Here is a 22178-nt window from a genome sequence, read left to right as displayed (position 1 = left end):
TCTGAAATCTGGTTCTGAACATCCCAGGAGGTTGATCAGTAGGAGTACTCTGTTCCAACCCTCAGCTCTCCTCCCTCTGCCCACAGAACAATCTAATCATCATTGGAGGAAGTCAATTGAATTTTCCTGCTAATTTAGTCAGTCCTTTGCAAAGCTGGAAAGGAAGAAGGGGTATGGGGGATAAGAAGAAAAGAAAGAAAGAGGGAGGGAAGGAGGGAAGAAGAAAAGGAAGGAAGAGAAGAAGGAAGGAAGGAAAGGAGGAAGCAGTCAAGATGTCCCTGGGGGAACCAGCAGTTTTGTATTCTAAGGGACCCATTCCATCCTAAGGTGTTCTCTGGACCTGCACCCACTGCACAGATGCTCACACACTTGCACACTGAAGACTGAAATAATTAAAGTAAATCTTGGAGGTCACTATAACCAGTACAGAGTATGGTCTTGGGTGCTTAGTAGGTACTCAGTAAATATTTACTGGGGAGAGAAGAAAGGAAAGAATGACTAAACCTAATCTGAATGCAAGAGTGGAGAAATTGTCTTCCAGACTTTGGCTTTCAATAGTCACATTCTTAGGAATCTGACGATTGCATTTTGTGGTTCTCTCTTTCAGGAACACAATTGTTTTAATAGTTCTTTCAACACTGATAATAACGTTTGTTTTGAACTGGACATTGCCTCGGGGTGTCCCAAAGTCCTGCTTTCCTAGAATTCCCATATAGAGTTCCTGCCTGTGTCTCCTTCCCACCCCAGCTTCCCTTGATACCTGGACAATGCTCAAATTTCCAGTAGAGCTGACTGGTTCAGAGGGATGGAGTTCCATCCAGATTAGAAATGTGAAGGGCTTCCCTCTTTCTCCAGCACAGCAGATAGGACACTGAGCAGTTGCCAGGATTTGCACTCTGTCGAACAACCTATGTCATCAAGATGAAAGTGAATGGCTTCTCTCTCTCTTACTCCCTTCCCCTCAAATCTGGTCAGAGGCCCACAGGAAGGTTGGGGAGAGAGTGAGAAGAACTGGTTGCACGCTTTTACACTGTGGATGAGTATGAAGGTATGAAGTTATGGTTTGGGAAGAGAAAACAGGAACCACCTCGTCTTCTACCCCAGGAAATCAGTGGCTGGAAATGGCTGTTAAAACCACCAGGATAGATGTTATCACTTGGCAGGTGGAGAGACCTAGTCCAGGAGGAACTAAGCCATGTGTCGGAGCAGCCAGTTACATACTTACTAGAGATAGAGCCTGAGCAAGCCTGTTTCCACATCCCCATGACTAGAATGTTGAGTACATTTGCCTAGATTGACTGACATTAAAAAAAAAAAAAACCAAAAATGAATGTCACCAAGATGGCAACATAGGTTGTTCCCAACTTTACTCCCCCTGACAAGAACAACTAACAAGTATTCATGGACAAGACACCACTGAGAGAACTCTAGTACACAGAGGAACACCCCTGTATCACAGATACCAAGCCGACTGCATTAGAAGGCTCTCAAAATTCCCACATCTTCCCAGGTCTGCGAAACCCTCGGTGGCAACTTCCACATATAACTTTACTTGCCTCCTGGGTGTCCCATGCCTTGTCTGGCTCACATTAGGAATTGGATTGGGCTTTATCCCCCAGCATAAATGTCAGCAAAAGGATAGTAAGAACCCTTGGAAACTATACTTTGCAATGCTTTAATTTCACAAATGGGGAAATGGAGACCACAAAGTTTGGAGAAGAACGTTCTAATTTATTAGAATGGAGCTGATCTGGGAACAGTGATAGGAAGATTATAGTGACAAAGCACATTTTATATAAACATGGATCAGCAAATGGACTCACTGTTCTGGATATTTAGTGCCTGACCTATCCCACCCTTCCTTCCCTGACTGGGGTCTTGCTAGTTCTGGGGCAGTGCAATCTGTTTTTAACCACATTCCTCCCTGTGCAATAATTTACTAGGACAAAAATCTGGTTGTCTAGCAGAGTTAGACTCACTGCATAGGCATGGGCTCACATCTTCCTGTCTTACTGATCAGGACCCTGGGACCAGAATGAAGCAGACAGTGGACACAATACTCCAGGAGACTCCATGATTTTTTAAAAATTAATTTTGGTGTGAATTAACTTGAAATTTGCCTTGTCTTCAATGTTTGACCCTTCTGGGCTACAGTTGGTTCTGGATTTGCTTGTACATACTGTCACACTCCCTGGGCAATTTAGACTAATATGGCCGTCATCCTCAGATAATCATATCAATTTTTTCCTTCTTTTGACTTAAGTCAGGGAGTGTGGAGAGACAGAGGGAGGGAGCGAGAATAAATATGTGATTGGAATTGAGTTATCTTGGCATATCTCTTTAAGATTGAATTGAATAATAACATTAACTTCTGACATGGAAGTATTTGTATTAATTTAGGATATTAAATTAGTGGCTAATAATCACTTTTTTGTTTGTTTCCAAAAGCTAGAGGCAAGCCAACAAACCTTTGGGGGCATGTTTGTATTATAAATCTCTTTGGGGCAGTTAGTGTTAAGAATAGTGAGTTAAACCAACTAAGTTAGATGATCCTCTTTTTATTTTTTATTTTTTAAAAAGTAAAAGCTGGAGAAAGGAGCTGGCTAGCTCTCAGGCTATTTAGATTGTGTGTTGTTTTCTGGAAATCATCTTCATTGTTCAGGGTGAGAAGTTGAAGGTTTATTTTTAAGCATCTCTGTTTTTAGCTGCAAATCAACATAGCTGGCTCACGGTGGAAGCCCCTTTGTATGAAACATCCCTTATTGCATTTGTCCCTTGAGCATAGCATGTGCCAAATTATCATTCCTAATAGGAGGTTGATTTGCTGGAGAGAGGAAACATCTTGATATCTCCCTGAGATATATTATGTCAGAGAAAGTGTGTCATAGATCCTCAACAGCTCACACAAGAGCTTTGCGAGGGGAGCAATGTCAGGTGCCAGGCCTTCCAGCTTACCTGCTCAGGGACTGTTGCCTATCACATCTTATTACCCAACTGTGTACACTCGGCTGCCATTTTCTCAAAGACACTTACGCAGTGGTATTTTGTAATGACGTCAATTCTTTTCCTGTTTGACCTGGAAGATTACAGTGACTCAATGCTGGCTGGTCAACCTTAAAGATTAAATAGAAGACAACAGCTTAATGATTTTAACAGCTAGTGTAAAGGATTTCCCAAGTATGAGGATCATGATATAAAATAGGGTTGGGAATTTTAGTCCATCTTAAAGAGCAAGTAAGTGACACAGATGAAGGCATAATTTACAATTATATTTCTTAAAAAGTAAGCTTCAGATTAAAAAAATTTAAAGAGAAATAAGGATATGAGTCAGTGGAGAATAAACATATGCTAAACTTGTAAAATGCCCTATTATGTGAGTGAATATCTATTGTGTGTTGCAAACTGCAAAAATCATTATTATTCTTTGATTATGATAATTATTTTCTTAGTTGAATTCCTTTGGTTAAAACTTGTATTCGAGAGTGACGCCATAGCAATGGCAGCAGCAGGGCGCACTTTTTGAGTTCTCCTCCAGATCTTATCACAATCGGGACATCTATAACCCATCAAAGGACTCTCTGCTTAGCAGAACAGCTAAAAGACTCGTGCAAGGATTACTTGAAGGTGGGCAAATTGGGTGAGCAGGGGAAGAGGGAAGGGAGTGGAGTGGAGACACAGCCCGCATCTGCAGCTGGCTGTGGGGATGCGGTCCACGGTGGGGACACAGTCCGCGGTGGAAACGTGGCAGCATCCGCAGCTGCAGAGACGCAGGGGATACCAGGACGGAACAGAGAACACAAAAGCCAGGAGGTGGGCTCTTTCCCTGTGTCCCACAGCTGATCTCTCCCACCGAGGGGGCAGCATATCCAGCATTTGAGGCAATAACCTCAGCTGAGACCTCCAGTTGGGCACTAGGCTGGACAAAGGACACAAACTCCATACCTGGGTTATCTCCCTCCCCCTGCTCTTCCAATCCTACCCCCGCCCTTCCAGAGACTTAAACTGGTCCCTGAACTGAGGAGTAGTGTCAGATTACAGAGGAACTTTAGTGCTCGGGCTCTGGGAAGACTAGCCTGCAGCTCTGACCCAGAGAAGAGGCTGGGAAGAGTGTGATTTTTGCTGGGCTAGGAGAGAAGAGACTCCTCCACCCCCAGCCACCACTTTTTCTGGCCTGTGGGAAGAGTGTGACACGGCTGGGCTGGGAGAGAAAAGACCCCTCCATCCCCAGCCCCCACCCTTTCTGGCCTGCCTAGGGCAGGGCAATTACAACTGCAGAGGCACTCCTAGGAATCAGCAGTAAGCGGCAGATGCAGCTCTGGGCTTTCAGCAGCTCAGAAATGTCCCAACCGCCACACACACACACACACACACACACACACACACACACACAGAAGAAGTGCCCTAAGACTCAGGAGAACTGGACACAGTGTTGGTGGTGCTACTCTCAGTGCGCATATGTGCAGGCAAGAGCAGAAACTGCACTGTCTGTAGAAACTACCATCCAGACCCCGCAGCCCTACGCATCTAAATCTGCAGTCCCAACGTCACTCTGTGCACCAGGTGACCAGCTCAGCCTGCACAATATGCAGAGGACTCTTTGGTACAGCAGAGAACAACTTGGAGATTACTTGGTGGGCTTAAGCCAAGACTGGTGGTTCTTTTTGTTTTCCTTTATTTAGTCTTTATATCTTTGATATCTTTTCCTGTGTTGACTGGGGGTTGTCGGTTGTTTTTACATGGGAATGTATTAGATTTTTTCTTTGTTGTTGTTGTTGTTGTTCTTGGTGATTTGCTTTGTTCTGAAATTGCCCTACCAGGGCCCAGCTTCAGAGGCACAAGATTCAACACACCCAGAGGCCAACTCCAGACCAAACCAGAGTACTACCAGGTTGGACCTACAAGTGACACACCCAGAGGGAATTCTCTACAGGCACAAGAGGCCATAGAGGCCAAACCACATTTAAGTGGTCAAACTTCACGCAACAGAACACCCTGCGGTGGGCAGAGCCAAGTCTCACAACGAGTCAGCCTAGGAGTTAACCCCACCTACTCACAAGCAAAAAGCAATTAAAGATCTTCTTGAACAGGACAATATACACAACACAAGAGTCACCTTTGCAGCACACGCAGAGGAGACGAATGAAGTAGTGCAAGTCAAATGTAAAGGACACATACTACATAAGATAACCCAGCAAGAACTAAGAACTCTAGGGGATCTACCTAATACATCACAGCAAACACAGAAAGTCAGCTAGAATGGGGAAACAAAGAAACATGTCCCAAAGAAAAGAACAGAAGAAACCTCCAGAATTGGAACCAAATGAAATGGAGGTAACCAACCTATCAGAGACAGAGTTCAGAACACTGATGATAAGAACGTTTAAGGAGCTTAGAGACGACATAAAGAAGGATGTAGAAATCATAATGAACAACCAGTTAGAACTAACAAACACAATTACCGAAATAAAGAACTCATTTGAAGGAATTAACAGCAGGTTAGATGAAGCAGAGGATAGAATCAGCGACTTAGAAGACAAGTTAGTAGAGATCACCCAAACAGGGCAACAAAAAGAAAAAAGAATAAAAAACAATGAAAATGGTGTAAGAGACCTCTGAGATAACATCAACAACAACAACATGCGCATCATAGGAATACCAGAAGGTGAAGAGAGGAAGCAAGGGATTGAGAACATATTTGAAGTAATAGTGTCCGAAAACTTCCCTAACCTCATGAAGGAAACCAACATACAAGCCCAGGAAGTGCAGAGAGTTCCAACCAGGATAAACCCAAACAGGTCCACACCAAGACACATCATAGTTAAAATGGCAAAGGTTAAAGACAAAGAGAGAATCCTAAAAGCAGAAAGAGAAAGACAGAGGGTTACATACAAGGGAACTCCCATAAAACTATCAAATGACTTTCTTACAGAAACATTGCAGGCCAGGAGGGAGTGGCAGGAAGTATTCAAAGTGATGGAAAACAAAGGCCTACAACCTAGATTGCTTTATCCAGCAAGGCTATCATTTAAAGTTGATGGAGAGATAAAGAGCTTCCCAGAAAAGAATAACCTAAAGGAATTTATTACCACCAAGCCAGCATTGCAAGAAATACTAAAAGGACTTCTGTAAATAGAAGAAAGATAGAAACAATCTAACTACAAATTTAAAAATGGCAATAGCTATGTGCCTATCAATAATCACTTTAAATGTAAACGGATTAAATGCTCCAATCAAGAGACATAGGGTGGCTGAGTGGATAAGAAAGCAAGACCCTTGTATATGCTGTATGCAAGAGACTCACCTCAGATCAAAAGACACACACAGGCTGAAAATGAAGGGTTGGAGTAAGATATTTCATGCAAATGGAAATGAGAAAAAAGCTGGAGTTGCAATACTTATATCTGACAAAATGACTTTAAAATGAAGAACATATTAAAAGACAAAGATGGGCCCTATAAAATAATGAAGGGATCGATACGACAAGAGGACATAACCCTAGTAAACATCTATGCACCCAACATAGGAGCACCTAAATATATAAAACAGGTACTGACTGACATAAAGACAGAGATCAACAGTAACACTATCATATTAGGGGACTTCAACACACCTCTGACAACAAGGGATAGGTCTTCCAGACAGAAAATCAATATGGAAACAACAGCCTTAAATGACACATTGGACCACTTGGATTTAATCAATATTTTCAGAGCATTTCACCCCAAAGCTGCAGAATACACGTTCTTCTCAAGCGCACACGGAACATTTTCCAAGATAGACCACATGTTAGGCCACAAAACAAGTCTTGATAAATTTAAGAAAACTGAAATCATACCAATTGTCTTCTCTGACCACAGTGCTATGAAATTAGAAATGAACTACAGGAAAAAACTGGAAGAGACATAAATTCATGGAGGCTGAATAACATGCTACTAAATAATGAATGGGTCAACCAGGTGATCAAGGAAGACATCTAAACATATCTTGAGACAAACGAAAATGAAAACACGACGACCCAAAATCTATGGGATGCAGTGAAAGCAGTCCTAAGAGGGAAATTCATAGCATTCCAGGCCTACCTAAAGGAACAAGAAAAATCACTAATCAACAGTTTATCTTCACACTTAAGGGATCTGGAAAAAGAACAGCAAAATAAGCCCAAAGGGAGTACAAGGAAGGAGATAACAAAGATCAGAACGGAAATAAATGAAATAAGAACCAGAAAAACAATACAAAAGATCAATGAAACCAAGAGTTGGTTCTTAGAGAAGATAAACAAAATTGACAAACCTTTAGCCAGACTCATTAAGAAAAAGAGAGAGAGGACCCAAATTAATAAAATCAGAAATGAAAGGGAGAAGTGACAACAGACACCGCAGAAATACAAAAAATTTTAAGAAATTACTACTATGAGCAACTATATGCCAATAAATTTGACAATCTGGAAGAAATGGACAATTTTCTAGAGGCGTACAATCTTCCAAGGCTAACTCAAGTAGAAACAGAAAACCTGAATAGACTGATTACCACCACGGAAATTGAATCAGTAATCAACAATCTCCCAACAAACAAAAGCCCTGGACCAGATGGCTTTACAGGTGAATTTTACAAAACGTTCAAAAAAGAATTATCACCTATTCTCCTCAAGCTCTTCCAAAAAATCCAGAAGGAGGGTAGACTTCCAAACACTTTTTACGAAGCCACTATCACCCTGATTCCAAAATCAGACAAAGACACCACAAAAAAAAACAAGAAAAAAAAAAAACTACAGGCCGATATCTCTAATGAACATAGATGCAAAAATCCTCAACAAAATATTAGCGAACAGAATTCAGCAATACATTAAAAAGATCATACACCATGATCAAGTGGGATTCATCCCTGGTATGCAAGGGTGGTTCAACATCCGCAAATCAATTAATGTGATACACCACATTAACAAAATGAAAAATAAAAATCACATGATCATATCGATAGATGCAGAAAAAGCATTTGATAAAATCCAGAAGCCATTTATGATAAAAACCCTTAAGAAAGTGGGAATAGAGGGATCATATCTCAACATAATAAAGGCCATATATGATAAACCCACAGCTAACATCATACTCAATGGGGAAAAGCTAAAACCATTCCCCCTAAGATCAGGAACAAGGCAAGGTTGCCCACTATCTCCCCTTCTATTCAACATAGTGCTGGAAGTTCTAGCCACAGCAATCAGACAAGAAAAAGAAATAAAAGGCATCCAAATCGGCAAGGAGGAAGTAAAATTGTTATTATATGCAGATGACATGATACTATATATAGAGAACCCTAAAGACTCCACCAAGAAACTATTAGAACTGACAGATGAATTTAGTAAAGTAACAGGATACAAAATTAATATTCAGAAATCAGTTGCATTTGTATATACCAATAATAAAACATCAGAAGGAGAAATTAAAAAAAATCCCATATACAATTGCTTCAAAGACTATAAAATACCTGGGAATAAATTTAACCAAAGAAGTAAAAGATCTGTACTCAGAAAATTATAAGACCCTGAAGAAAGAAATGAAAGAAGATACAAATAGATGGAAACACATACCATGTTCATGGATAGGCAGAAGTAATATCGTTAAAATGTCCATACTGCCTAAGGCAATATACATATTCAACGCAATTCCTATCAAACTACCAACGACGTTTTTCAGAGAAATAGAACATATAATCCTAAAATTTATATGGGACCATAAAAGACCCCGGATAGCCTCACCAATCTTGAGAATTAAGAACAAAGTGGGAGGTATAACAATACCAGACATCAAAATATGCTACAAAGCTACAGTAATCAAAACAGCATGGTACTGCCATAAAAACAGACACATAGATCAATGGAACAGAATAGAGAGTCCAGAAATAAATCTATGCCTATATGGCCATTTAATCTACAACAATGGAAGCAAGAATGTATGGTGGGGTGAAGACAGTCTATTAAATAAATGGTGCTGGGAGACCTGGACAGACACATGCAAAAAAATGAAGCTGGACCACCTCCTTACACCATATACAAAAATAAATTCAAAATGGCTTAAAGACTTAAATGTAAGATCTGAAACCATAAAATTCCTAGAAGAAAATATAGGGAGAAACTTCACAGACATTACCCGGAGTAAGATTTTTACTGACATATCTCCTCACGCAAGGGAAGTAAAAGAAAAAATAAACATGAGGGATTACATCAAACTAAAAAGTTTTTTCACAGCAAAGGAAACAATGAATAAAACAAAAAGGGACCCTACTGAATGGGAAAAGATATTTGCCAATGATATATCTGATAAGGGGTTACTATCACAAATTTATAAAAAACTCACTCAACTCAACTCCAAAAAAACAAACAACCCAATTAAAAAATGGGCAGAGGACATGAAGAAACATTTTTCTAAAAAGGACATACAGATGGCAAACAGACATATGAAGAAATGCTCAACCTCACTATCAAAGAAATGCAAATAAAAACCTCAATGAGATACCACCTCACCCCAGTCAAAATGGCTATCATCAATAAATCAACAAACAACAAGTGCTGGCACGGATGTGGAGAGAAGGGAACCCTTGTGCACTGTTGATGGGATTGCAGATTGGTGCAGCCACTATGGAAAACAGTATGGAGGTATCTCAAAAATCTGAAAATGGAAATACCCTATGATCCAGCAATTCTCCTTCTAAGTATCTATCCGGAGAAATCCAAAACTCCAATTCAAAAATCTTTATGCACTCCTATGTTTATTGCAGCACTATACACAATAGCTAAGACATGGAAACAACCGAAATGCCCATCGGTAGATGACCGGATTAAGAAACTGTGGTACATTTATACAATGGAGTATTACGCAGCCATAAAGAAGAAAGAAATCTTACCATTTGCAACAACATGGATGGACCTAGAGAACATTATGTTAAGTGAAATAAGTCAGACAGAGAAAGACAAGTACCATATGATGTCACTTATATGTGGAATCTAAAGAAGAGAATAAGTGAATGAACTAATCAGAAACAGTTTCGGAGACATAGAGGAAAAACTGAGGGTGCTAGATGGGGGGGTGGGATAAGGGAAAAGGTGAGCGGTAAAGGTAAGCACAGTCATTAACCACAAGATGGTCACGGGGTTACAAAAGTTAATTTGGGGAATGTAATCAATAATGTTGTAAAGATTTTGTAGGGTATCCGATGGACACTTGTCTCATTAGGGAGACCACCTGAGGGATGATGTAGATGCCTGATCACTGCACTGTACACCTGAAGCTGAAGCTGAACAATAATGAATGTCAACTACAAGTTTGCAAATATATATATATATATATATATATATATATATATATATATATATACATATATATATATATATATATATATATATATATATATATATATACACATACACAAGAAGTGGAGTACAGCATTAGGAATAGAGACAGTGGAAATGTAATGGCGCTGTGTGATGTCAGAGGGATAGTGAATGGGGGGAAGGAGGTTCACACAGTGTGAGGGATATAAATGATAAACGTCTAAGTATTACTTTGTCTTGTGCACCTGAAATTAATAAAAAAATAAAAGAGAAAAAAAAACTTGTATTTGCTTTAGTCCAGTGTTTCTCACATGTTCATATACATAAGAATGTCTTGGGGAACTTGTTTATAATGCAGATTTCTGGGCTGTATCCTCAGACATCAGTAGGTATGAAATGGGTCCCAGGACCATGGATTTTAAATAAGCATTCTTGGTAATTGTACTGCAAGTGGTTTAGAGATTGAGATCACTTAGCCAACACTTAATCTCCCTTTGGATGCTGGCAGAAAATAGAGTAAAAATAAAGATGCTGATGGAAATTAAGCTTTATGACCATACCTTCCCAGAAAAAGAACCTCCTAAACAATTTTTACTCCAATCTGGCATCCTAATGAGGCGTAGTTTCAAAAGAAAGAAAAAAGCATTGGCATATGACTTCCTTCTAGTGCTTGGTATACTGTCTAGATATATTTGGAAATACATCCAGTAGAAAAAAAATCCTGCCTGGAATTTGTTTGAAACAAGTCTATGATGTTTACCCTGGGATTTTGCATCCCAGCTGACTGTATCTGGCCTGGAGTGGTTCACTGGTTAGTTCTGTATCTTTGTTATCCCATCTGAAAATGGAGGGGCAGGAACCCAGGATGGCGGGGCTATAGTGCTGGTCTGGCGGGACTGGGGAAATGCCTTGGCAAGCTGGCTGCCCAGTCCTGAGCTACTTTTCCAAGCTGTATGTAGGTGATGGGCTGCTGCACCCTGTTCAAAGGGAAGGGGTAGGCTGAATGTTAGCTTCCTCTTCGTCTTACATAGAGTGTGATTTCCATCAAATTTAGGGGCCTTATCTTTTCTCTTTGAAGAGAATCAAGCCAAATGATCTTATTTTTAAAATACTGGGTATAGACCCTATGGATGAATAGAGAAGCAAGAAAAATATCAACAATACAGAAGCTCCTCCTACTTTGGACTTTATTTTCTCTGTGCCATTTTGGAAAGCAATGATTAGCTGAAGCTTCTTGGGAAGACAGAAATGCTATGTAAGATGACTGATTCCATCATCAGTGACTTCTGAGTCATAAACCAATAGTCTACTAAACTTGGATATCCCACAGGAACTATAAATCCAACAGGCACAAAAGTAGGTGTACTTATCAAAATCCTAGTGGCATTTTTTTTCCCCCAGAAATAGAGAAAAAAATCCTAAGATTCATATGGAATCTAAGGGGACCCTGAATATCCAAAAATTTTTTGAAAAAGAGCAAAGTTGGAGGACTCAAGTTTCTTGATTTCAAAACGTATTGCAAAGCTACAGTAATTAAAACAGTGTGGCACTGTCATAAAGACAAAAAGACTGATGGAATAGAATGGAGAGCTAGAAATAGACCCATGCGTATATGGTCAGATGATCTTTGAAAAGAGTGCCAAGATCAATCAATGAGGAAAGGAGGGTCTCTTTCACAAATGGTGTTGGAAAAACTGGATAGCCACATGCAAAAGAACATAGTTGGACTATTTTCTTACATTATATAAAACAAAATCAACTCAAAACAAGGTAAAGATTTAAACATAAGACTTAAAATTATAAAGCTCGTAGAAAAAAAGACAGAAAAATCTTCATGATATTGCATTTGGCAATAATTTCTTGGGTATGACAGCAAAAGTATAGGCAACAAAATAAGAAATAGACAAATGAAAATATGTCAAACTTCAAAACTTTTGTGCACTGCGCCGGCCCGGTGGCTCAGGAGGTTAGAGCTTCATGCTCCTAACTCCGAAGGCTGCCGGTTCGATTCCCACATGGGCCAGTGGGCTCTCAACCACAAGGTTGCCGGTTCAACTCCTCGAGTCCTGCAAGGGATGGTGGGCAGCGCCCCCTGCAACTAAAAAAACGGCAACTGGACCTGGAGCTGAGCTGCGCCCTCCACAACTAAGACTGAAAGGACAACAACTTGAAGCTGAATGGCACCCTCCACAACTAATATTGAAAGGACAACAACTTGACTTGGAAAAAAGGCCTGGAAGTACACACTGTTCCCCAATAAAGTCCTGTTCCCCTTCCCCAATAAAATCTTTAAAAAACAAACAAACAACTTTTGTGCACTAAAGGACACTATCAACAGAATGAAAATGTTGTCTATGGAATGGGAGAAAATATATGTATTTTTTCATGAGACGCTCAGCCAGTTTCAGCCATAAAAGGAGACACAGGAGAGGTGCAGGCAAACACAGTTTACTATACTCACAGGTCCCAGAGATGGAGATACTCCATACCATGCAGAGTGAGATAGGGGGAAACAGGAGTGCTGAGGAGCCAGCTTAGTCAGCAGGTGGGAGGCTGAGAGAAACAAGCTCCTGTATTGGGGGTCAGTGTGGAGCTCACAAACAAAAGCAACAGCAGGGTTTCATTGGTGTGTTTGAAAGTCATTAGGTGACAATCAGGAGAGGACAAGAAGGGAAACTTGTGGCAAGGACCAGCCTCATCACACTGGTGTCCCTGGTTGCCTGAGAAGAGTGTTCACAGCTGTTTACGGATTTGTTGAGGCAGAAAGAAAGTTTAAAAATTTATAATATAATTTGCAATTAAAAATTTATAATATAATTTGCAATTATATATCTGATAAGGGGTTAATATCCAGAATATGTAAAGAACTCCTACAGCTCAACAACAAAAATTTCAAATAACCCGTTAAAAAATGGGCAAAGAATTTGAATAGACATTTCTCCAAGGAAATTATACAAATGGCAAACAAACATATGAGAAGATGCTCAATGTCACTAATTGTCAGAGAAATGCAAATAAAAACCACAATGAGATATCACCTCACACCAATTAAGATGACTGCTATAAAAAAAAATGGGTATGAAAATAACAAGTGTTAGTGAGGATGTGGAGAAATTGGAACACTTGTACACTGTTAATGGGACTGTAAAATGATGCAGTCACTGTGGAAATCAGTGTGGCCATTCCTCAAAATATTAAAAATAGAACTAACATATGATTCAGCAATCCTATTTCTGGCATGTATCCAAAAGAATAGAAAGCAGTGTCTCAAAGAGATGCTTATACACCTGTCTTCATAGCAGCACTATTCACAATAGCCAAGAGGTGGAAGCAACCCAAATGTCCATTGATGGATGAGTGGATAAACAAAATGTGGTCTATGCATACATTAGAATATTATCAGCATTAAAAAGGAAAGAAATCCTGCCACGTGCTACAACATGGATGAAAGTTGAGGACGTAGTGCTAAATGAAATAAGCCACTTGCAAAAAAGACAAATACAGCATGATTTCAGCTATATGAGGTACTTAGAATAGTCAAATTTATAGAGAAAGAAAGTAGAAGTGATTTCCAGGGGATGGGGGAAGGGTTAAATAGGGAGTTATTGTTTAATGGGTACAGAGTTTCAGTTTTGCAAGATGAGAAACTTCTGGTGATGGATGGTGGTGATGGTTGCACAACAAGGTGAATGTACTTAACACTACTGAACTACACACTTAAAAATGATTAAGATGTTAAAAAAAAATAAAGTGTATCATTTTTCTTGGGACCCCTTTCTCCTCTGTATCATGATGATACGTTGTTGCAAGTCACTGAAAGTAACTCTAAATAATGTAAGCAGAAAAGGATTTGAGTACACCTACACCATATTTAAATGATTTGAAGATGTCCACTTTTTCATATCCTAGCATGTCTAATATCAGAACTAATGTCCCAATTGATGGCATTTATAGTGACGAGGTAGATGCTGCCCGGGTCTCCACTGCGAGTCCATCTCTTAGAGTATTGACAGAGGACAACTCTCAGCTGGGAGCTCCTTTCTGGGGTTTGCCTGCTCTTGGGGGGAGCTGCCTTACCTAAGGCTACACCCCGCATTCAGTGACATGGGGTTTCAAAGATCTGGCCCTTGCCTTTATATGGGGGCAGCTCTGAAGGGCCATCAGCTACGGAGCTCTCTGTGGAGGCCAAGCCCTCTGTGTCCGTTCCATCACAACTCAGCTCCCCCATCTCCTTGGTCCTGCTGCTCTCATTAGCATGTAGGTGTTCTGGGAGCTTGCACTCAACTTTCTGCACTCAGATCTCCTCAGAGGCTTTTCCTGGGGAAACTGGTCTAAGACAGCAGGTCACCATTTGAATGAGAATCTGTTGTTCTTTCTTAATGTTCCATAAAATAAAGTGTGACTTACTATTAATGGCATCTTAGATTTTATAAAATAAGCTAGGAGTTAGCCAAGTGAAAGAGTGGAGGAGGTAGGGAAACAAGCCGAAGAAGCTGGTAGAGACCAGAACTTGAAAGGCCTTGTAAGCCATTCTGTTGAGTTTAGACTTTATCCTGAAAGAAGTAACATAAACAAATTTGTTTTTTGTAAAGATCTGCCTGATTGAGGGGTGAATACTAGATGGAAGAGGACAAGCTTTGGAGCAGAGAAACAGAATGAGGCTGTTGAAATAGTCTACAGTAGGGGATGGTCCCAGAAGAGATGATAAAGAATGTGTGTACGTAAATATCCTTACAGAGGTGGAATCTATAAGATTTGGTGGCCATATACTGTGCAGATTTCTGAAGAAGAAAGACTGCCTTGGCTACAACATTTCAACAAGCTTGAGATGTGATAGATTACAGGATACACCATGATTTTTTATGCCACTGACAAAGAAAAATAAATGTTCCCAATCAAACTATGACCTGCTCTGGATTGTGGGACACCTTCTAGTCTCAGATATGTCAAGAAGTCATAGAGTGCATATTAGAATTGAAAAAAATGCAGTATTTGTCCTTCCAGTCAGTTTAAGCCAACTACTCTGGGACATTTTCTTGCATTCCTAAGATTGTGTGAGATGCCCTTTTGAGTGCCTTCCTAGCAAGCCATGTTCTTAGTCTTGCAGTATTAGTCCTGTTATCCTATTCATGTTACTTCGAACTTCATAGACATCCATAGCTAACATGCACTGGCTCAGAGATTCAGCAAATGGACTCAATTGGAAAAAAATCCACCCAGATCTCCCATGCTTGTTTTGTTGTCTTTTGCCCAATGAACTGTGGATTCCTTGGCAGAGCACCAGGGCTACCCCAACAGTTGGTGCAGTGCCTGACACACGCCAAGCACAATAAATTATTTGTTATGAGAATGAATAAATTCATGAAAAGGTTTTTCTCTCTTGCTTAACTGGCCCAGACCCTTAGAACTTTATGCTTCAGTGATTTCAAAGTGCCTTCCTCAAGTGTCTCTGCTCGCTCTGACCATTTCCTGCTTTGCTGCTGGGTTAATCTGCCCGAAACACTGCTGTTATTTTACTACATTCAAAATCCTTTAAAGACTCCTGTCACCCACTGAGAGAAGTTCAGTGTTCATTGATTGACTCTTCTCAGCCTAGTTCCAGCTCATCTTTCTAAACTCACTTCTTGCTCTTCCCCTAGAGGAATCATGATCTGCTCACAATTCTTTAAGTCATTACTGACTTTGTCTTTACTTGGGCAATATCCCAGCGTTGAATACTCACTCCTTTTCTCTCCCCAAATCCTAACCATACACTAATACCTACTGCAGATCCCAGTTTATCCTGGAGCTTTTCTTAATTGCAATGGTTCATAGAGATTCCTTTCATTTCTCTTGCAACAGTTATAATCTGTATTATCTAACATCTGTGTCTCTTTTATTATAATTTAATTGTTCATTTTTCACCTCCTTAATAACATGGGAAATTATTCATGGGTGGGAATTTTCTAACACACATACCAACCCCCTGGAAACCAGTGCTGTTTTCACTGTCGCCATAGTTTTGCCTTTTCCAGAATGCCACGTGGTTGGAATCATACAGTATGTAGCCTTTTCAGATTGGCTTCTTTCACTTAGTAATATGCATTTAAGGTTCCTCCATGTCTTTTCAGGGATTGATAACTCATTTCTTTTTAGAGCTGAGTAATTTTTATTTTCTGGATGTGCCACCGTTTATTTATCCATTTACCTACTGAAGAACATCTACGTTGTTTCCAAGGTTTGGCAATTATAAATGAAGTTGCTATAAACATTCATATGCAGATTCTTGTGTGGACATAAGTTGAAATTCATTTGGGTAAATACCCAGGAGGGCAATTGCTGGATCATGTGGTTAAGAGTATGCTTAGTTTTGTAAGAAACCACCAAGCTGCCTCCCAAAGTGGCTGTGCCATTTTGCATTCCCACCAGCAATGCATGAGAATTCCTGCTGCTCACAGCCTTGCCAGCATTTGGTGCTGTTAGTGTTCTGGTTTTAATGATTCTAATAGGTGTGTAGTGGTGTCTCACTGTTGCTTTAACTTGCATTTCCCTGATGACAGATAATGCAGAGCATCTTCTTGTGTGCTTATTTGCCATCTTCTTTGTTGAGGTGTCTGTGAGGGTCTTTGGCCCATTTTTTAAACTGAGTTGTTATCTTATTGTTGAGTTTTAAGAGTTCTTTTTATATTTTGGATAACAGTCCTCTATCCAATGTATCTTTCGCAAATATTTTGACACTGTCTGTGAATTGTCTATTCATTCTCTTGACATTATCTTTCACATGGTGAAAGTTTGTAATTTTAATGAAGTTATCCATTATTTCTTTCATTTATGGTACCTCTGGGGTTTGTAAAAAGTCGTCACCATACCCAAAGTCATCTAGGTTTTTCTGAGAGCTCTGTTGTTTGGTTATTTACATGTCTGAAAATGTTTTTACTTTATTCTCACACTTGATTAATAATGTTACTGGGTATAGAATTCCCTTGGGATTTTGAAGTTCCATATAACATCCAGCTTTGTTGTTAAGAAATCTTTTAAGGCATTTGGATTCCTTTTCCTTGGTTTGTTACCTGTTTTACCTCTCTGTCTTCCCTTTATACATAAAAAGCAAAAATTTCAATGATATGCCTTTGCATAAGTTAAAACAATAATTGTGGTCAGCCCTTTCAAGCTACTAAATTATTAGAGAAATCATTCTGGGATTATTTTTTATGATTACCAAGACCCCATTTTCTCTGTTTTTTGTTTCATTCTGAAATGCTACTTACCAGATGTTATAGCTTCTGGATTGATCCTCTAATTATCTTATGTCGTATTTTCTGTCTATTTACATTCTTATTCAACTTTCTGGATATTTATTTAATTTTAACTTCTGAGATTCCATTGAATTTTTAAAGTTTTAACTCTAATATTCATGCTATGCATGGTCTCTTTCTTCTTTTATCTTTTTCATATCATTCATATATATACATATATGTATTCTTTTGTTGAAAATGTTAATTATGGTCTATTCTCTGCACTGTCTTTGCTTCTTCCTGTTCTCTCCTCATTTTTTTGTTTGTTTTGGTCTTGATGACAAACACTTTTCATTTGCCTCATCAATCAACACGCTCATACAGCTCCATCCCTTTGCTTTTTGTCATGGAATCACAGGTTTCTTTGCCCTCTAGCTTTTATTTGGGCTTGGCCGGTGGGAGAATGGGACAGAGCAGAGTGAGTTTGAGGTGCTGGTTTCCTCAGGGTCTTTCTGCTAGCTAGATTAGGCTAGAGACTTCTACCAATGGGCACATTTCTGCGTGAGTGGCCTCTCCAAATAGCTACATTCATCAGATTTTGGCAACCTCTCCTTACTATGGATGGACTCACCCTGGGCACTGCTTACTTTTATCAACTGTCCCTCCATTAAATTATCCTGAAATTTCCAAGTTTGAGTGTGCCATCTGACTCCTTTCAGAGCACTAACTGATAGAGCCTTTTTCATGTAAGAAGATTTCTTCAACTGTATAGTAATCTTCAGTTGTTCTTTTCATTGTTAAGAGTGAGATAGTAAAAAGCTGATGGGAAGCCCTTCTGTACTTAGGGGCTTACCACCTGATAAGCTTCACTGTAAAGAAACAGGGAACAATCATTTTATTTAATTTCCCAAATGTCATTATCTGGATATATTTTCTCTGGGCTTTTACCTGAGAATAATAATTCTCTAATCTCCAGTTGGTGGGGGGTGGAGGGAGAGGTGGCCATAAGCATGGCTCCTGATATCTGTGAGCAGGGCATAGAGAGCTCGACCCCAAAGGTCCACGTGTGGACCTCCACCAAGCACCACATGTAGGTACATCTCCCTCCTGCCCTCTCCTGGCTCTGTTCTTGAAGGGGAAGGACATACCCGCTGTAGGAAGACCATACCTGCTAGGGTCTAGATCTTCTTTGTCCAGAGTTCACAGTTGCCTTTTTTGAATGGCACCTCCTTCTTACCTTCCATGAGAAGTTCCCGGGAGTGAACTGGCCTGCCTCTCTGCTAAGTCAGCCACCATGCCTCCTTCCTCTCTGTCTTCACAATTTACTGAGATTTCTTAACTGCTGTTGCTTCTTCTCTCCTTCTTTTTATAATTTTGGGTGAATACCTTTTTTATTTCTTTACTGTTGTGTTAGCAGGTTTTAGAAAAGAGAATAGATGAATGTATATAAATGCTATTTTTAGGAACAACAACAAAAAAGGGGGGGGGTGTTCTTCTTTGTAAGCAAAAGCAAGAGATAGTGCAGCCTTGTGTTTCATAGTCTGGATCCAGTTCTGCGACTTTGTTTCTTTCCCTGAAAGCAGGAGAGGGGTATAATTATAGCATCTTCTTTAGAGAATTTCCAGGAAGAATAAATTAGTTACCATTATAAAGTGCTTAAAACAACATGTGGTACATAGTTAGCACTATCTATAAAGGACAGTGCAACACATTTGATTTCAAAATATTCTGTTAATAAAATTGATGTGAGTGATAGGATCCTGGTACAGGGTTCTGAGATTCCTTTACACAGTTCCACTGGAAGCTGTTTCTGTCAGGAGTGTGGGCTTGGCTGACGCAGGGACAGAGGTCATCTGGGGTCATAGTATGGAGCTTTCAAAGGTTCGGGGAGCAGGAAGAGGAAGGTGGGCAGGAAAATTCTGCTGCCCTTTTATGGAGCAGGCATGGAGGAGAGAGGCCAGGTGGGCCTGCAGGAGAGGGAAGAGGGGATACTGAGAGTGTGTAGCCTTCTCTGGACCAGCCAGGTACTCTAGACCTGCTAGGTTAGGCATGGCTGGAATATGCAATTTAAGTAGCATTGCATTCTGGAGGAATAAAAATCATCCAGATGCTCTGGAAGAACTCCTCAGGAAACTAACTGTAGGAATAGGAAGTAACCATGCACTTGAAAGATCTGCTTAAAGCAATACTTTTAAAAACACAAAGGATTTGGAGAAAATCAATTAACATATGTTTAGGCTGTGCTGAGCATTTGAAAGAAGTCAGGGATGTTTTAAAGAATAGAATACAAAACCAACTTAGTCTGACTTCAAATGGTCAGAGCAACAGCTAAATATTATAAACATGGCCTTGTTTAATTTTTAAAATTCTGGTCCCTTTAATTGTCTTACATATTTGTCTAAGGAATATTGACTGAGAACAAACTATATGAAAGATTGTGTGTGTGACAATGTTACAAAGGAAAATCAAGGACCATTCTTTTCCGCTAGGGACCTTTCATCTACATGAGACATTTGCAAAAATCACTAAAAAAAAGGTAACAGTTGATGAGCAGGAAAATTAATTGATGTTACAGAAATTAGTGGAAAAAGAAATAACTGTAAATTGAGCTGATCAGTAAAACTGTGAGAGAGATGGGATATGACCTGGGGTTTTGTCCTTTCTATTCTGTAGCCTGGTGGCTGGCTCACCCTCCCTGCAAACTATGCCCAGCAGTGCTGACATACTGGTGTTCCTCCTGTGGGCCAGCCCATCTCTCACCCCAGTCCTTACAGCAGCTAATCTGTTACATTGGAATGCTTTTCCTCCAACCCTTCCATGGCTAATGGCTGGGTGCTACCTAACTAATCTTCAAATCTCAGTTTATATGCCAACTTCTCTGGGGCCCTCTCTGAACACCTGTGACTGGAAAAGAGACATTTTCCCCCTTTGGATAACAATTTACTATATGCCATCCAAACAAAGTATTTGTGTTTTTATTCAATTCAATTAAAACAGACCTGCATGGCATATTATGTAACATTCACTATATATACATCATTTAGACAATGCAAGGTAATTCTAAGTATGCTGATTATTCAACTATTAGCAAACTATGAATGGAGCCAATAATGCCCAGTGCAAATTAAGTCTCCTAAATGTAAGGGCATTCTTTTACATATTCTTCTAGCACCTCTGTTTACTCCATTGCATTACTCAGCATGCTGCATCACAACCAGCCCTTTATTTATTTATTTTTTAAACATTTTTTTTATTAGTTTCAGGTGCACAAAACAATGCAATAGTTAGACATTTATCATTTATATCCCTCACATAGTGGTAGCCCCCCTCCCCCCATCTATTACCCCTCTGACATCGCACACAGCCATTACATTTCCACTGTCTCTATTCCTAATGCTGTATGCCGCTTCTTGTAACCAAAACTTCAGCTTCAGGTGTACAGTGCAGTGATCAGGCATCTACATCATCCCTGAGGTGGTCTCCCTAATGAGATAAGTGTCCATCGGATACCCTACAAAATTTTTACAACATTATTGATTACATTCCCCAAATTGACTTTCATATCCCCGTGGCCATCTTTTGGTTACTGACTGTGCTTTCTAATCCCCTCACCTTTCCCCTTATCCCTACCCCCCCATCTAGCAACCCTCAGTTTTTCCTCTATGTCTCTGAGACTGTTTCTGACAATCAGCCCTTTAAACATGGATCTCAGATCTAGATAGACTATGGGCTCCCTGTGGCCGGTCTTGTGGAGAGTTGTGCTCCCAACACCTGGTATGTAACTAATACATGTTAAGGGCACACTAAGGAAGGAGAACAGGAAAAGAAAAATGTGTATGTTTTTATATTTTGCCTATTAGTAGTAACGCTGCAATGAATATATGGGTGCATATATCTATTCAGATTAATGTCTTTTTTTCTTCGGATAAATACCCAGAAGTGGGATTGCTGGGTCATAAGGCAATTCTATTTTCAATTTTTTGAGGAAACTCCAAACTGTTTTCCATAGTGGTTGCACCAATTTATAATTCTAACAACAGTGTATGAGGATTCCCCTCTCTCCACATCCTGGCTTTCATTTGCTATTTTTTGATAATAACCATTCTGACAAGTGTAAGGTGATATCTCATTGTGCTTTCATTTGCATTTCCCGGGTGATTAATGACATTGAGCACCTTTTCATATGTCTATTGGCAATCTGTATGTTCTCTTTGGAGAAATGTCTATACAGGTCCTCTGCACAGTTTTTAGTTGGATTGTTTGGTTTTTTTTGGTGTTAAGTTGTATGAGTTCCTTATATATTTTGGATATTAAGCCCTCATCAGATGTATTATTGGCAAATACCTTCTCCCACTCAGTGGGTTGTCTTTTCGTATTAGTATTGATGGTTTCCTTTGTTGTGTAAAAACCTTTTAGTTTGATATAGTCTCATTTGTTTATTTTTTGTTTTCTTCCCTTGCCTGAGAAGATATATCTAAAAAGATATTGCTAAGACACCCAAGTCAAAGAGCTTACTGCCTATGTTTTCTTCTAGGAGTTTTATGATTTCAGGTGTTAATGTAAGTCTTTAATCCATTTTGAGTTTATTTTTGTATATGGTGTAAGAAAATGGTCTAGTTTCATTATTTTGCATGTATCTA

Source organism: Rhinolophus ferrumequinum, chromosome 14, assembly GCF_004115265.2.
Source record: "Rhinolophus ferrumequinum isolate MPI-CBG mRhiFer1 chromosome 14, mRhiFer1_v1.p, whole genome shotgun sequence".
Taxonomy (NCBI): Eukaryota; Metazoa; Chordata; class Mammalia; order Chiroptera; family Rhinolophidae; genus Rhinolophus; species Rhinolophus ferrumequinum.
Note: the sequence above shows the minus strand (reverse complement) of the source record.